Source organism: Gossypium hirsutum, chromosome D09 (genome assembly GCF_007990345.1).
Source record: "Gossypium hirsutum isolate 1008001.06 chromosome D09, Gossypium_hirsutum_v2.1, whole genome shotgun sequence".
Lineage (NCBI taxonomy): Eukaryota > Viridiplantae > Streptophyta > Magnoliopsida > Malvales > Malvaceae > Gossypium > Gossypium hirsutum.
Window position 1 is genome coordinate 8,327,226 of NC_053445.1, and position 18,871 is coordinate 8,346,096.

Sequence of the window (18,871 nt, forward strand, 5' to 3'; positions counted from 1 at the left end):
TTGCACTAATTCGATCCATTTATCTCATGGTCAGTTTGTATCTTCTAGAATGAGGGGTGAGGATGAGGGTAAAGGTGAACGTGAGAATTCATACAAGGGTGATAATGAAAGGGGTGGGGTTGGTCATGAAAAGTCATACCTTGTGAAAATCGATACGTGTTAGATGGGGATGATGATAAGAAATTACAAGATGCTTGAGAGAAGTTGAGGAAATTAAAAATAAAAGAAAATCTATTTGGAAAGAGAAGTCAAATGCCCATCAGGTTTCACTAATAATTGTTACGTGGGTGAAGTTTAGGCTGAAGTCCAGGGCGAATGTTAGCTCGACCAGGTATTATAGGGCCAGGAAAACAATGATTGAGAAGAGTGCTAGAAACCACCAGAATCGCTTTCGACAATATGGTGTGAACCTTCGTCAAACACCAAACCACATTACCGTATCAACAATTTTTATTGAATAATTAGGATTATACTTTTCGAAATAACATTGATAAATTTAACAGAACTTAATTATATTCGCCACCATCTAGTTAAGATATTATTTTGAAGATAAAATGTAAAATAATGCTTTTCAATCTTTCCATAATAAAATCCTTTCACATAGTTTAAATTATTAAAGTTGTGAAAAAATTAACCACAAAACTATCTAACCGTGCTAAGTTGATATTAAAGAAACAAGCTAATCATAGATATTGAAGCTTGGCCATATGACTTTTCCACATTGATTAGATAGTAATATATTTGATTGGTTGTAATTTTCTCAAAATTTCTATATATTTGGAAAAAAACAAAAGGAAAAGCCATTCTTCGTGTAATTTCAAAACCAAATAAAAACATGGCACCACACCTTAATATTGTTCCTTCCATGTTTGTGCTTTTATTATTATTCATTTCAGCCTCTAAAGTTCAATCAGGCGCTATTGATGTTGTTGCCAAGTTTGGCGCAAAAGCTGACGGGAAAACGGATTTGAGTAAGGCAAGTTGAATTACTCTTAACTTTGCACCCAAAGGTGAAAATATGAACAAAAATTATATTTCAAACTGATGTCTTTATTCATTTCATTTTAGCCATTTTTGGATGCTTGGAAAGAAGCATGTGCCTCTGTAACCCCATCAACAATTGTGATTCCTAAAAGGACATATTTATTATCAAAAGTAAACTTAGAAGGTCCATGCAAGGCTCCTATTGAGATGAATGTTGAGGGCACTATATAGGCTCCGGATGATCCTAATGCTTTCAAAGACCCTAATTGGGTTAGATTCTATAGTATTAAAAATTTCAAAATGTTCGGCGGAGGAATTTTCGATTGTCAGGGAAGCATTGCTTCTGAAAAGAACAAAGATCCTCACAATCGTGCATTTCGTGTCAAACTTCCCGTTGTCAGCTTTCTTCCCTCGTGCAAAAATTTATTTATTCTCTTTCCTCCTGTTATTATCAAAATATAATTATAACTAACATCTTTCTTTCGTGTGTTACTTCGTTAACTCCAAAATTAAACAGAATATAAGGTTTGACTTTGTGACCAACGCATTGATACAAGATATAACTAGCAAAGACAGTAAACTATTCCACGTTAATGTTTTTGAATGCAAAAACATTACCCTCGAACGTTTCAAGGTAAAGGCACCGGCAGATAGCCCAAACACAGATGGGATTCACATGGGCAAACCAGACGGGGTAAATATTATTGGATGTGACATTAAAACTGGTGATGATTGTATTTCTGTTGGAGATGGCACTAAAAATCTGGACATAAAAGATATAACTTGTGGACCAGGACATGGTATAAGTATCGGTAGTCTTGGAAAGTTCCCAAATGAAGAGCCAGTTGAGGGAGTTAAAGTCACAAACTGCACCATCACTAATACTTCGAATGGAGCTCGAATCAAAACTTGGCCAAGCGAATCTCCTGGGATAGTATCAGATATACATTTTGAGGTTATTATCGTGAATAATGTCTCTTCCCCTATCCTAATTGATCAAAAATATTGCCCATGGAGTAAATGCAAGATAAATGTATGTACATTGTTATCAAAATCCTAATAGAGTGACAATATTTAATTGATCATTGAATCATTGTTGTGCTGATGCAGGAAGAATCGAAAGTTAAACTAAGCAACATTAGCTTCAAGAACATCCGTGGCACATTTGCGCTTCTCGAAGCTGTCAAGTTTATTTGTAGCGGTTTTTTGCCATGTCAAAATGTGGAACTTGCAGACATTGATATTAAGCACACCGGAGCTGAACCTGCAACATCCCAATGTTTGAATGTCAAGCCTATAACTAGTGGCAAATTAAACCCGACTCCATGTTCTAGCCTTGTTATATATTTATTCATATTATATAAACTTTTGTAATTGTAATTAATATATTTAATGTAATTGTAATTAATATATTTATTCATATTATATAAAAACAGTTCTTTTTCATTTTAATTCTTTGCCATTATTAAACTTTTGCTTTGAATTGAATGCTTTTAATATACACATCAATACAAAGAGCCAAAATGTGATAAAATTTAGTTCATTTAAACTAATAACAAAACCATTTCTGAGTTTCTATATTGAAATAGAATTAATTATTGAAGGTTTCTTTATCTAAGTATAATTTTTTTTATAAAAACCATCTTCCAACATAGTAGTTTTAAGGAAAAATAAAATATTAAATTTGAGATTTTAGGGGCTATTTATATAGGGTTAAATGTTCGGCAAAAATGGGTATATGAGGTAATTGTGAAAATTGACTTGTTTTAATATTAAGGATTAAATTGAATAAAGTGTAAAAGTTTAGTGTAATTGTGAAAAAAATTTAAATAAGGAGGAATATGTACTAAATTGAATGTTATATGAAATTAAAGCTAATAAATTGAGTTAAAATATTTTATAGATCAAGAAAAAGTAGAGAACCGAGGAAAAGGGAAAGTTGTTTAATAATCCCTGAACTTTTGCTATTATTACAGTGTAACACTGGTAAGTTCATACGATTTTGTTTGTATAAATTAAAATGTTAAATTAACTGTGAATTCAGATTGTTGGATATTTTGAATATTTTGAATTGTAGTAAATGGATGTGAGTTGAGAAAGTAATTGATTTGAGCATTGTTACTCGATAATATATTGAGCCGATGAACGTAGGATAGGATACAATTGGTATGCCAATAGGTTATTAATACGTGCGATACGAGTTTGACTTGTGATGAGATGGTGATTATTGACTCATTACTGTTCACTAAATATACCGAAGTCCAACATTCGTTAAGGACTATCGTGTTATATTTACTGTAATTCTGATGTGTTACCTGGGGCAGATGTAAGGCGTTCGGCCATGGCACTTACTTTCCAGGTGTGTTTCAGAGGGATGTTAGTCTATGGGCTAGGCACTTGATGCCCAGGTGTGTTCTCAGTTGGTTAAGCTCGTTCGATTATTCTGGTGTGTTCTGGATGGTTAATCGCGTATCCAAATCCATTATATCATTCATCAGGTAGATTTTAAATGGTTATATAACTTTTTGATTGGTAACATGAGTTGATTTTGAATGATCTACTATAATTGAATAGATTATTTATTATGACTATTGATATAAAGACTCAACTATTGAATGGTTGTGATTGACAGGATTATAGTTTATTAACTGTTACTGCGTGATTTATATGTTTATACAGTAAGTTTACTGTTTTAACTGTTGAACTTACTAAGCTCTAGTATAGCTTACTCGTGTCTTTTCTTCAATTTTTTTGTAGATTACTCGTGTCTTTGTGAGTTATGTGGCATGTAATAAGTGTGTTATGTGTTCGATTTGGATAATGACTTCATGTGATGCAACTTTGGTTAGTATAAAGTTGGATGAACTTGTTTGTGTATGTATCTTTGGCTTTAGGTATGTAAATTTCCATGTAAAGTTGTTTTGGTATTTGATGTGAATTTTTTGAAGATATTTGAAATATGGTAAGTTTGATACATGTTTTATGTATGGTCATGTGAACTTGAATGCACATTGGTTAGGCAATGAGGGCATATTGGTTAGGCACTTAAGATGTTGGTTTTGGTATGTTTCTATTTGAATATGTTTTTCATGTATGGAAATGATTGACATTGGGTTAGCTTGGTACCTAAGATTTGGTTAAAAAGATGCCTTGTTTTGAAATCTTTTTAAGGTGCATACTGTAACACTTATAATCGCTTCTGTCACTGAAATAGGGTTATGGTGTACCACTATACATTTTAGAACATTTAGTAACAATAGCATCCGGTTCAGTAGAATAATTAACAATAATTTTAAAAAAATTTAGATCGAAGCAAACATACACTTTTGGACCCTATTTCGGGTTTACAAGTCCTTAAAATTAGTTTGGGGACAATCAGGGATCAATTTGAAACTAATCAAAAAATTTAGGGAAAATTTATAAATTTTCAAAACAGGTGTCACACGGCCATGTGGTGCAGGGGCACGGCCTTGTAGCCAACCGTGTGATAGGCAATGTACCTTTCGAAACAATTTCACACGGTTGTATCGTAAGTCGTATGCTAAATTGTTTTCAATTCGATGTTGAATCACAGGGTCATGTGTTAGCCCATGTGACATCTGTACCTATATTGTTTTGATACACGTTTAGGGCACACACCAGTGTGGGTTGCCCGTGCGCATTACATGGTCGTGTGACAGCCCATGTCCCAGGCTATGTGTGCCCAAAAATGACCAATATCAGGCTCAAATTTCACCCATTTCAACAGGAACCTAAACACATTCAAATACACAACTTTATAAGCCAAAAACCATCTTCAATAACACTCAAACATATCAAACAAATCAACCTATGTACCTAACCAATGTGCCATCATTGGCACCACAATGCATTTCATGACATTACACTTTCAAAGTTGCATATACAATATATGGTTTACACATCAAAACATCTATTTCCATTTCATACCATAGTTCATCATAATGTTAATGTTTTTGTTCTTGATCAACAAGCTTATCTTAGTAAAACATGCCTAATTCCATTTGTTGTTAAACACACAACACAAGTTCAAGTAAAACTTGCTCAAAAATTAAGAACCGATATCATACATAAAAAGGTGTCTTAATACATGCCATATATACCAATTGAAATCAAAGTCTACCAAATATTTCCAAGATAGTGTGATTTCTTATGTTGATCTAATCTTTCGAGCCCTCAAAACGTAATCTACAAAATGAAACAAATACAGGTAATCTTAAATAAAGCTTAATAAGTTCGTTTAATAAATCAGTAAGCTTTTCCAATCAACATAGTAATAAATTTAAATTTAAATAATGAAGTTCCCGTAAATCGAAACTTTTGTCTAAGAAGTAACAATTTGTATAGTATTTCAATATATTCAGTGATTAATGATCGTTTGAACAGCTTTTAGTAGAACCAGTAGGTATGGCTCGATAAAGCATACTTTTAGTACAACCAATAGGTGTGGCTCGATAGTTCCTACATTTCAGTAGAATCAGTAGGTATGGCTCGATAACGCATACATTTCAGTAAATTCAGTAGATTCAGTGGGTATGGCTCAATAGCACATACATTTCAGTAGGTAACACTCATTTGAGCTTCATTTAGTATATCGGTGGATATCGTTCACTGAACTTATTTAGTAGGTATGGCTCGATAACGCATACGTTTCAGTAAATTCAGTAGGTATGGCTCAATAGCACATACATTTCAGAAGATTCAGTAGGTATGGCTCAATAGCGCATACGTTTCAGTAGGTAACACTCATTTGAGCTTCATTCAGTATATCGGTGGATACCGTTCGCTGAACTTATTTGATATATAATATAACAGTCAATAATAGTATACTAACAAAGAATGTAAGAATTATTAGAAGCATAAATAAATGCACGAACTTACAATATTCATTTGAAGTAATGGCTCATAATATTTCAACTAGTGATCGATGTCATTTCAATTCATTATTTCCATTCCAAATTACACACATCAATATAATCCAATATTATACAATTAAGTTCATATAATACATATATAAATGTACTAAAATTAAACCAAACGTACTTACGAGACATAATTGCAGCAATGACAAAGGTACAGGGACTATTCAGAAATTTTTTATTTTCCTTGATTTTCCACTCGTTCTTGACCTAAAATAATAATTCCATTAAATTCACTAATTCTAACAGAAAAATTAATTCATTTTATTCAATTTAGTCCTTTTTGACATTTTTACAAAATTGCCCACAATATTTCACTTTTATGCAATTTAGTCCTTAAGCTAAAACTTGCAATTTAACCAATATTAAATAAAACCAAGTTTAGACGAACTGTATAAGGCCTCTCTACAGACCATAATTTCTATTATTTCACAAGTCCCTATAATTTTATCACTTTAACGATTTAGTCCTTAAACATTAAAATTACCAAAAATTACCTTACAAAATAGTCCTACCTAGCAACCAAGCTCAATAATATTTCATAAAATTTCAAGAATACACTAAAGTAATTAATGGAATAATCCAAAAACATTTGAAAATTTTACAAATTAGTCCCCGAATTAACTAGATTAAGCTAATACGAGCTCAAAAACATAAAAATTACTAAAAAGGAGCAAGATTAACCTACCAAACCCAAGAACCCTAGCTTAGACGAAGCTTTTCTCTTCTTTCTATGGTGTTTTTGGTTTTCAATTGAAAGAAAAAAGAAGATGAAGCCTTTTTTTCTTTTTATTTGTTAACTTTTATTTTATTTACTTAATTGTCCGTTTACTAAATTAACCTTTAATATAACCTATAAAACTACTAATTCGTGTCCATACATATCCACAATATATATGGTTTAATTACCATCTAGGTCCATTGATTTACCTTTTTAACTAAAAAAATCCATTTTTTTCATATTTATAATTTAGTCTTTTTACATAATTAACCATCCAGACGTTAAAATTTTCTAACCAAATTTTAATGACATTAATAACATCGTAAATTTTAAATAATTAATATTTACAGCCTAACACATTAGAGTTGTGGCTTCGAAATCACCATTTCCGATCATACAAGAAACAAATTAATTAATAAATCCTTATTTAATTAGGATTTCATTGAAATTTACCACAATCTAGAGAATTCCACATCATTTCTATTATTAAACCATTTAAAGAGGGTCCAATTACACAATTGGTCCTTCAATTATATTAAATTCCAACTAAACAAACTTAATTTCAATTTAACCCTAAACTAATTAGGACTAAAAGAGCAAATAGCTCAAAATTTAGTGGATTAATCATATCCACCACAGCTTGGACTTTTTTAATATGGTTTAATTACCATTTTGGTCCCTTTACTATTTTAAATCTATAACAATTAACTTTGACCTCTTTTACAAATTAAACCATTTATCGTAATTAAACAATAAGTCATTAAATTATCAGACCAAACTTCAATTCACATATAATATGACTCTGTAAATATTTATGCCTTAAAATACAAAAATGGGGTTCTAATACCTCGTTTTCAATAACCACTTGACTTTTGAACCGAATCATTTATACTAACTTTTAATTCAATTGGTTAAATTCATCAGATCAAAATTCAATATAAAAATTATTATTGACTTGTATAATTTAAATACTAATTATATGAACTTAATTGTTGAATTTGTGGTCCAAAACCACTATTTTTTACACCATTAAAAAATGAGATATTACACACACGGCCTAAGACATGGGCTTTCACACGGCCGTATGCCACACACGACTGTTGGGAAATGTGCCTATATCGTAGTAAACATATAACTGGTTTCTATTTAGTTGAACGATGAATAAATAAATAAAGTTAATTTCACATTTCACTATTATGTCTTTTGTATTTTGCATGCATAGCGAAATTATGACAAGCAAATATTAGCTCATTGATTGTCTAAAGTTCAAACTGAAGATAAGTGTCATTCTATAGAACATTTACATTACGAGAAAGACAACTTACTTCAGTAGATAATCTAAATGAGTCTGTAATCCTATAAAAGAATCAAAGTGAGCATTTGATCCAAATATTGAGAAGGATTATTATGTCGTCTACAATTCCAATTGGGGAGATGGCTAGTCATGGCTATTTGAGCAATTGGCTCCACGAGTAGACATAGATGTATTCATTGGTAGAATGATAAATTAGATTCGACCCAAGATGAATTAATTTTGAATCCGTTTGTGAGTTAATTCACTTGTAAAGTTCATGGTGTGATTTACCTAAATCCTGAGTTAGTCACTAACTATGCGTATGCAACTCATGTGCTTTGATATAAGTGGAGGCTTATGTCTCTAAAGATGATCGAGCCCATAGCCAGTATGTTGGGTACATGACTTCTATATGGCATGGCTTTACTAGCAACAGTGGAATTCATAGCTCAATTAAAGAGTTAATGATATCCCCTCATTAGCATTGGGTGGATTTATATGTATATATAAAATGTGGCCACAGGTTGCTTGTTCTCGAACGAGAAATTTATCACAGTCATTTTGTCATGGCCTAAATTCAAGGTTATCAGAATAGTGGTTTCGAGACCAAAACTCCGATGAGGAAAAATTTATTTTTCTTATATTTTTATGGTCTACGATTTCACAAAAATATTTTGTGAAAATTTCATTCGAAAATTTCGACGTTTGGGCATACAATTTAGTCAAAAGGACTAAAATGTAAAAAGTGCAAAAGTTGAGTTCTACATGTTAGAGGTGCCCAAATGTTATGAAAATTTAAATTGGAGATCCTTATATGGTAATTAGACCATTGGTTAAGTTAGTAGACAAAAATGGACATGAGATAAGTGAACTAGGAAATTTTAAGTTAAGGGCAATTTGGTAATCTAGTAATAAAAAGAATTAAAAAGGGAAAAACATGGCCAAAAATATCATATTCTTCATAGTGAACGAAATCAGCAAGGGGGAAGCCATATTTAGGGTTTTTCAAGGCTCCAATCTTCATAGTAAGTGATTCTAAGCCCCGTTTTTAATGCTCTTTACGTTTTTGAGATCCCGATAGCTTAATTTAGCTATTTCTAGCAATAATTTAACCTAGGGTTTTTATTTGGAAAAATACCCATAGGTTAAAAGTGTTTACTTTTATGTTTAATGATAAAATATGAAGCTAGAAATTATGTTAAACAACTTTTGCTAGTCGATTTTAAGCTAAAACGAGTAAAACCCCAAAATTGGTAAAATACCTAATGTTCATAAATACATGTTAGAGTGGGAATTTGATGTTGTCATAGAAGAGAAAAATGTTCATCAGGTTATAAAACATAAGAAAAAGAGATGGAGTTTAATTTTCGAGCCTTGGGGCAAAAATGTAATTATGTAAAAGTTTAGGGGTACAATCGTAATTTTGAAAAACTTAGAGTCGAGGGCTGTTTTGATGAATGTGAGTATTAAATAAGTTAAATTTGCTATTTCAGATCAAGAAGAATGAAACTCGAGGTTAGACAAAGGGAATAATAAAGTTGAAGACTAAGTTGGTGACTTGGGCTATATTTGGTACCGAGGTAAGTTTACGGTAAATAAATGCAATATTATAATAGTTATTATTAATGTTGTTATTTTCCAGAAATTATATATTTATTTCATGAATTTATTTAATGCTGACTCAAGTATAAGATGATAGAGAATTAGTGATACAAGCCCTGTTGAAACATTAGGTAAAGAGATCTCATGTAAGACCATGTCTGGGACATGACATTGGCATCCTTGAGATCATGAGAGGTCCCCTGTAAGACCATGTTTGGGACATGGGATGGGCACCGATATGAGTACATCCTATGTAATACCATGTCTGGGACATGGTTTTGGCATGTTATGATCAGAAGAGACCCAAGTATCCTTATTATTCCAATGTGGCTCAACGAGCTAGTAAACGAATCATGTACATGAAAGTTCAGTTAAAAGCAAAAATGGCAAGCTCAGGAGAGTTATAAGAGTTAAGAATTTATTAAATTAACAATTTATATTCAACGATGCAGCAACAGAAGAGTAAGTTATGCACACAAGTATACTAAGTAAACAAGCAAGAGAACTAGAATGAGATTAACTAAAGAGTAAACTAGAGATATAGACACTTGAGTTTACTTATTTGTGTTTAATGTTGTTATTTATTTGCTAGTAAACTTACTAAACTTTATGCTTACTTCTTTTTTTTTCTCTTTTTCTTATAGTATTGCAAAGCTACTTCAAGGATCCTAAAGAAGTCGGAGATCATCCACACTATCAACCACAACAACTTGGTATTTTATGATGAACCATGTTTGGGTTATGGCACGTATAGGGACTTAGTTATTTTGAATGTTTGTATTTATGATTTTGCTAAAGAATATTATGTAAGTATTTGATGATGACTGGTTATTAAATATGGCTAAGTATGAAGGTGTTTGTTGTTGCAAATGTCTAGGTGATAAATTGTTGTTGCAAATGTCTAGGTGATAAATCATGCATAGAAATCATGAAAGGGTAAAATTTGCAAAGAAATAGATTTCAAGCAGCAACAGTAATGTGACTTTGAAAATTCACCTAGGATTGTATATAATGAGTTAAAAGGTGAATGATATACAGATTTAAATATTATTGAGTCTATTTTCAAGGAAAATTAACGGTTTAACCAAAGGAATTTTATATTTTGAGATATGTGAATTTTAGTGAGACAGGGTCAGATCTACTTTTGGAGTCCCCTATTCTGAGTTTATAAAATCATTAAAAATTGTATAAAAACGGTTATGAGTTATAGTTTATATTTATAGATTCCTTATTGAGTCTATTTTCTGTAGAAACAAGTAAGAACTTCATATGAAAATCCTACAGTGAGAAAACTTATTTTTAGTGGCAAGAGGTCAGGACAGTTAAGTGGTGAAATAGGGGAGAATTTAACTAATAAATTGTACTAATTGGCTAAACCAAAAATTCTAAAAATTTTATGGTAGGAAGATATATAAGTCTAGTTTCAGGGAAAATTTACAAAATAAAATTTTGAGTCTCGTAGCTCGAGTTATAATCAATTTAGTAATTGCTACATGATTGGACAAATTTACTATAAATAGTGAAATTAATTTTCAAAACAAGTTTTTATACTCCGAATTAGTAAGATAAGCTAATTAATGCCTTGTGCTCGACTCCAGCAACAGTCTCGGGTAAGGGGTGTTACATTTTGTTGGTATCAGAGTAGGTTTAGTCGGTTCTCAAAAATATGCAATATGAATAAGAGTCTTCCTATGCATGCCATATTTATATATTTTGATAGTGTGATGACTCCTGACGATTTTAAAATGTTGTCTTTCATAGTTATGGATCCTGAACGAGCTGGTATAGATGAAGTAGAGAGTAATGTGTCTGCTCCCACCGAAGGGACAGTGCCACCAGATGTTAATGTTAGTGAAAGACCTACATCAGTTAGACAGGGAGGAGGAGCAAGAGAAGCCTTCTTCCAAGCCATGAATGATTGGTATGCCGAGTTCGTTCGTATGAATTTGGCTATGAGACCTCCACCTCCTCATAATTCACAGGTTCCCCATGTAGCTTCCCCAGCTACAGGTATAGTTCTCAGGGAGGACCACTTGTTGATAAGATTAGGAAGCAAGGGGCAAAATAATTTCGGGCTACCAAAGATGATTATGCGAAAAAAGCAGAATTCTGGCTTGAGAATACCATCAGAGTTTTTGAAGAATTATCTTGTACAACGAAAGAATGTATGAAATGTGTTGTTTCACTTTTTCAAGATTCAGCATACCATTGGTGGAAGACCCTCATGTCAGTAGTACCGAGTGAGAGGGTTACCTGGGATTTCTTTTAGGAGGAGTTCCGAAAGAAGTATATTAGCCAAAGATTTATAGATCAGAAAAGAAGGTGTTTCTTGAGCGAAAATAAGGTAAGATGTTTGTGGCTCAATATGAACGTGAATTTGTCAGACTTAGTAAGTATGCCCAGGAATTTGTGTCCACTGAAGCTAACATGTGCAAGAGATTTGAAGAAGGGCTTAATGATGATATTCGATTATCCATGGGTGTCTTGGAAATTAGAGAGTTTGTTGTTTTAGTTGAGAGAGCCTGTAAAGTAGAAGATTTGCTAAAAGAAAAAGAGAAAGGAAAAGCTGAAGCTGAAGCTCAGGATACAAAAAAGAGGCAAATGAGTAAATCATTTCAGTCTACGTCTAAGAGGCCTAGAGAGCTCTCTACCAGATCACATTTTCTAGCTAGATATTCTAGCCAAAGCAGGGGCAGAAGACTCGGGGGTTTTAGAACTCAACCCACTACAGTTGCAAGCACGGGTAGTACTCGACCTCCTAGGCTAGAATGTCCTCAATGTGGGAGAAGCCACCCGGAGAGTGTAGAGCATGTGAAAATGTTTGTTTTAGATGTGGAGCGTCAGATCACTTTATTTGAGATTGTCCTGAAACAACTAAAAGAGAAGAGATAACGAGTGCGAGATCAGGAAATGCTCCTACCAGAGGTAGACCGTAGAGAAACCTAAGAGGGGGAGCGAGTAACAGGGGTGCATCTAGAGATTTAGCAGTTAGATTAGAGGTTAGAGCACCCGCAAGAACATATGTTATTTGTGCTCATGAAGAGGCGTCCTCTCCTGATATAATTACGGGTACATTTTCTCTCTATGACATTAATGTTATTGCATTAATTGATCCTGGCTCTACACATTCATACATATGCACAAAATTAGTATTTGTTAAAAATTTATCTGTTGAACCTACTAAATTTGTGATTAAAGTCTCGAACCCCTAGGCCAGTTTGTGATGGTGGATAAAGTTTGTAAAAATTGTCCACTAATGGTAAAAGGTATTTGTTTCCCAACTCACTTGATGTTATTGCCTTTTGATGAGTTTGATGTGATATTGGGCATGGATTGGTTAACTCAGCATGATGCAGTAGTAAACTGCAAACAGAAATATGTTATGCTGAAGTGTTAGAATGGAGAATTACTTCGGGTTAAATCTGATAAGACAGATGAATTATCTGATGTGACTTCTGTTATGACAGCTCAAAAATGTGTTAGAAAAGGGTATGATGCTTATTTGGCATATGTGTTAGACACCAAGGTATCTGAGTAAAAAATACAAGCAGTGCAAGTTGTATGCGAATTTTCTGATGTGTTTCCAGAAGAGTTACTAGGGTTACCACCAGAAAGAGAAGTGGAATTTTCTATAGATCTGATTCTGGAAACTACCCCAATTTCCATAGCTCCATATCATATGGCTCCTACAGAATTAAAAGAGTTAGAGACACAGTTACAAGAACTTGTTGACAGAGGTTTTGTTCATCCGAGTGATTCACTTTGGGGTGCTCTAGTTCTGTTTGTGAAAAAGAAAGACGGGTGCTTGAGATTGTGTATCAATTATCGGCAGCTCAATAAGGTAACTATAAAGAATAAGTACTCGTTTCCCCAAATTGATGATTTATTTGATAAGCTAAAAGGTGTCACAGTATTCTCGAAGATTGATCTCCAATCAGGTTATTACCAGTTACGGGTAAAAGAGTCAGATGTGCCAAAGACAGCTTTGAAGACCAGGTATGGGCATTATGAGTTTCTGTTTATGCCGTTTGGGCTGACTAATGCACCTACAGTATTCAGGGATTTGATGAACCGGATATTCAGACCATATTTAGACAGGTTTGTAGTAGTTTTCATTGATGATATTCTAGTTTATTTTCAAGATGAAAATGAGCATGTAGAACATTTGAGAATAGTTTCGCAAATTCTGCGTGAAAAGATGCTTTATGCTACATTCAGTAAATGTGAATTTTGGCTTCGAGAGGTAGGTTTTCTCAGACATATTGTATCTGCAGAAGGCATCAGGGTAGATCCGAGTAAAATTTCAGCTATTGTTAATTGGAGTCCAAAGAAGAATGTATCTGAAGCTAGAAGTTTCTTGGGTTTAGCTGGTTATTATCGGAGATCTGTACAGGGGTTTTCTATGATAGCTTCTTCGATGACCCGTTTATTACAGAAAGATGTTAAATTTGAATGGACAGATAAATGCCAACAAAGTTTTGATCGATTGAAGGAGTTGTTGACGAAAGCACCTGTGTTAGTACAGCCTGAATTGGGTAAGGAATTTATTATTTATGGTGATGCATCATTAAATGGGTTAGGTTGTGTCTTGATGCAAGAAGATAAAGTAATAGCCTATGCTTCAAGGCAACTTAAATCACATGAAAGAAACTACCCGATACATGATCTCGAATTAGCTGCTATTGTATTTGCATTGAAAATATGGCGGCATTATTTGTATGGTGAAAAGTGTCATATTTATACTGACCACAAAAGCTTGAAATATTTAATGACACGGAAATATTTGAATTTGAGACAACGCAGGTGGCTTGAATTGATAAAGGATTATGATTTAGTTATTGATTACCATCTGAGTAAGGCTAATGTGGTAGCTGATGCTTTGAGCCAAAAATCTCTGTTTGCTTTATGAGCTATGAATACTCTGTTGTCTCTGACTGATGATGGTTCAATCATAGTTGAAATGAGAGCTAAATCGATATTCCATCAACAAGCATGTGAAGCTCAGAAAAATGATGAGAAGTTACAGGCTAAATGGGTACAATGTGAGTCAGGTAATGATTCAGAATTTCAAATTGGGACTGATGATTGTTTATTATTCAGAGGTAGAGTATGTGTACCGAAAAATTCCGAGCTTATATAGAATATCCTACATGAAGCCCACAATGGTACTATGTTTGTACATCCGGGGAATAATAAAATGTATAATGACTTGAAAAAGATGTATTGGTGGCCAGGTATGAAACGTGATATCTCTAAGTTTGTTTCCAGATGTTTAGTATGTCAGCAAGTTAAAGCTGGACATTAGGTACCTTCAGGGTTGCTTCAGCCAATCAATATACCGGAATGGAAATGAGAAAGAATTACTATGGATTTTGTATCTGGGTTACCGTTGTCTCTGAAGAAGAAAAATGCCATTTGGGTAATTGTTGATCGATTGACAAAGTCCGCGCACTTTATTCCGATATGCATAGACTATTCTTTAGATAAATTGGCTGAATTGTACATATCTGAGATTGTCAGACTACATGGAGTGCCTGTCTCCATTATATTAGATAGAGACTCCTGATTTACGTCTCATTTTTGGGACAAATTACAAGAAGCTTTGGGTACTCAGTTGCATTTCAGAAATACATTTCATCCTTAAACAGATGGTCAATCTGAATGTGTAATTCAGGTATTGGAAGATATGCTCCGATGTTGTATATTAGAGTTTCAAGGTAATTGGGAAAGGTATCTACCTTTGATTGAATTTGCTTACAATAACAGTTATCAGTCCAGTATTAAAATGGCTCCATATGAAGCTTTGTATTGAAGAAAATGTAGAACACCTTTATATTGGAAAGAGCTCAGAAAAAAGAAGATACACGGGGTTGATTTGATTCGGGAAACAGAAGAAAAAGTAAGGCTGATTCGGGATAGTCTAAAAGCAGCTTCTGATCGTCAGAAGTCATATGTCGATCTTAAACGAAGGGAGATTGAATTTCAGGTGGTGATAAAGTATTCCTAAAAGTGTCTCCTTGGATGAAAGTTCTTCGGTTCGGTCGAAAAGGTAACTTGAGTCCAAGATTTATCGGACCATATGAAATCATAGAAAGAATTGGATCGGTCGCTTATCGATTGGCATTATCACCGGAACTCAATAGAATTCATAATTTTTTTGTTGTATCTATGCTACGACGGTATCGATCAGATCCTTCACATGTTATTACTCTGTAGAAGTGGAGATTCAGCCAGATATGACTTATAATGAAGAACCGGTTAAGACATTAGCACGGGAAACTAAGGAGCTTAGAAAAAAAGATAAAATTGGTTAAAGTATTATGGCAAAAGCACAGGATTGAGGAAGCGAAATGGGAACCAAAAGACACAATGAGGAAACAATACCCGAATCTCTTTACTGGTAAGATTTTCGAGGACGAAAATCCTAAAAGGGGGAGAGTTGTCATGGCCTAAATTCAAGGTTATCCGAACAGTGGTTTTGGGACCACAAATCTGATGAGGAAAAATTTATTTTTCTTATATTTTTATGGTTTATGATTTCACAAAATTATTTCGTGAAAATTTCGTTCGAAAACTTCGACGTTTGGGCACTCAATTTAGTCAAAAGGACTAAATTGTAAAAAATAGAAAAGTTGAGTTCTACATGTTAGAGGTGTTCAATTGTTATAAAAATTTAAATTGGAGGTCCTTATATGGTAATTAGACCATTGGTTATGTTGGTAGACAAAAATGGACATGAGATAAGTGAAATAGGAAAATTTTAAGTTAGGGGCAAATTGGTAATCTAGTAATAAAAAGAATTAAAAAGGGAAAATGATGGCCAAAAATATCATCTTCTTCATAGTGAACGAAATCAGCAAGGAGGAAGCTATATTTAGGGTTTTTCAAGGTTCCAATCTTCATAGTAAGTGATTCTAAGCCTCGTTTTTAATGCTCTTTACTTTTTTGAGATCTCGGTAGCTTAATTTAGCTATTTCTAGCAATAATTTAACCTAGGGTTTTTATTTGGAAAAATACTCATAGGTGAAATATGTTTATTTTGATGTTTTAAGGTATAATATGAAGCTAAAAATTTTGTTAAACAACTTTTGCTAGTCGATTTTAAGCAAAAACTAGTAAAACCCTAAAACCGGTAAAATACCTAATGTTCATAAATACATGTTAGAGTGGGAATTTGATGTTGTCATAGAAGAGAAAAATTTTTAACATGTTATAAAAACATAAGAATAAGAGATGAAGTTTAATTTCCGAGCCTTGAGGAAAAATGTAATTATGTAAAAGTTTAGGGGCAAAATCATAATTTTGACAAACTTAGAGTCGAGGGCTGTTTTGATGAACGTGAGTATTAAATAAGTTAAATTTGCTATTTTAGATCAAGAAGAATGAAACTCGAGGTTAGACAAAGGGAAGAATAAAGTTGAAGACTAAGTTGGTGAATTGGGCTATATTTGGTACCGAAGTAAGTTTACAGTAAATAAATATAATATTTTAGTAATTATTATTAATGTTGTTATTTTTCAGAAATTATATATTTATTTCATGAATTTATTTAATGTTGACTCAAGTATGAGATGACAGAGAATTAGTGATACAAGCCCCGTGAAACATTAGGAATGTACTGGATACAAATGTCATGACATTTGGGTAAAGAGATCTCATGTAAGACCATCTCTGGGACATGGCTTTGGCATGTATGGGACATGGCATTGGCACCGAGATGAGAGGTCCCATGTAAGACCATGTCTGGGACATCGCGTTGGCACTGAGATGAGAGGTCTTATGTAAGACCATGTCTGGGACATGGTGTTGGCATCGAGATTAGAGGTCCCCCGTAAGACCATGTCTGGGACATGGAATGGGCACCGATATAAGAACATCCCATGTAAGACCATGTCTGGGACATGGCTTTGGCATGTTATGATCAGAAGAGACCTAATTATCCTTATTATTTCAATGTGGCTCAACGAGCTAGTAAACGAATCATGTACATGAAAGTTCAGTTAAAAGCAAAAATGGCAAGCTCAGGAGAGTTATATGAGTTAAGAATTTATTAAATTAACAATTTATATTCAATGATGCAGCAAGAGAAGAGTAAGTTATGCACACAAGTATACTAAGTAAACAAGCAAGAGAACTAGAATGAGATTAACTAGAGATATAGACACTTGAGTTTAATTATTTGTGTTTAATGTTGTTATTTATTTGCTAGCAAACTTACTAAGTTTTATGCTTACTTCTTTTATTTCTCTTTCTCTTATAGTTTTAGCAAGCTACTTCAAGGATCCTAAAGAAGTCGGAGATCGTCCACACTATCAACCACAACAACTCGGTATTTTATGATGAACCATGTTCGGGTTATGGCACATATAGGGATTTAGTTATTTTGAATGTTTGTATTTATGATTTTGCTAAAGAATATTATGTAAGTATTTGATGATGACTGGTTGTTAAATATGGCTAAGTATGAAGGTGTTTGTTGTTGCAAATGTCTAGGTGATAAATCATGCATAGAAATCATGAAAGGGTAAAATTTGCAAAGAAACAGATTTCAAGCAGCAACAGTAATGTGACTTTGAAAACTCACCTAGGATAGTATATAATGATTTAGAAGGTGAATGGTATATAGATTGAAATATTATTGAGTCTATTTTCATGGAAAATTAACGGTTTAACCAAAGGAATTTTATATTTTGAGATATGTGAATTTTAGTGAGACAGGGTCAGATCTATTTTTGGAGTCCCCTATTCTAAGTTTAGAAAATCATTAACAATTTTACAAAAATGGTTATGAGTTATAGTTTATATGTCTAGATTCCTTATTGAGTCTATTTTCTGTAGAAACAAGTAAGAACTTCATATGAAAATCCTAGAGTGAGAAAACTTATTTTTAGTGGCAAGAGGTCAGGACAGTTAAGTGGTGAAATAGGGGAGAATTTAAATGATAAACTGTACTAATTGGCTAAACCAAAAATTCTAAAAATTTTATGGTAGGAAGATGTGTAAGTCTAGTTTTAGGAAAAATTTACGGAATAAAATTTTGAGTCCTGTAGCTTGAGTTATAATCAATTTAGTAACTACTGCACGATTGGATAGATTTGCTATAAATAGTGAAATTAATTTTCAAAATAAGTTTTTAAGCTCCGAATTAGTAAGATAAGCTAAGTAATGCCTTGTGCTCGACTCCGGCAACGGTCTCAGGTAAGGGGTGTTACACATTTGTTGATAGTTATCATATTAATCATTAACAAGACACAATGGTAACAAGGAGATAAAATAGGATTGTATTGAGTGAACAGATTTAACTCAAAGGAATCAAGGATATCATATAAGGGT

The 18,871-nt window shown here is 33.2% G+C and overlaps 1 pseudogene; it reads left to right on the plus strand.

Moving 5' to 3' along the window:
- Nucleotides 1-783: 783 nt before the first annotated feature.
- LOC107892762 (polygalacturonase-like) lies at nt 784-2,383 on the plus strand (annotated as a pseudogene).
- Nucleotides 2,384-18,871: the final 16,488 nt, after the last annotated feature.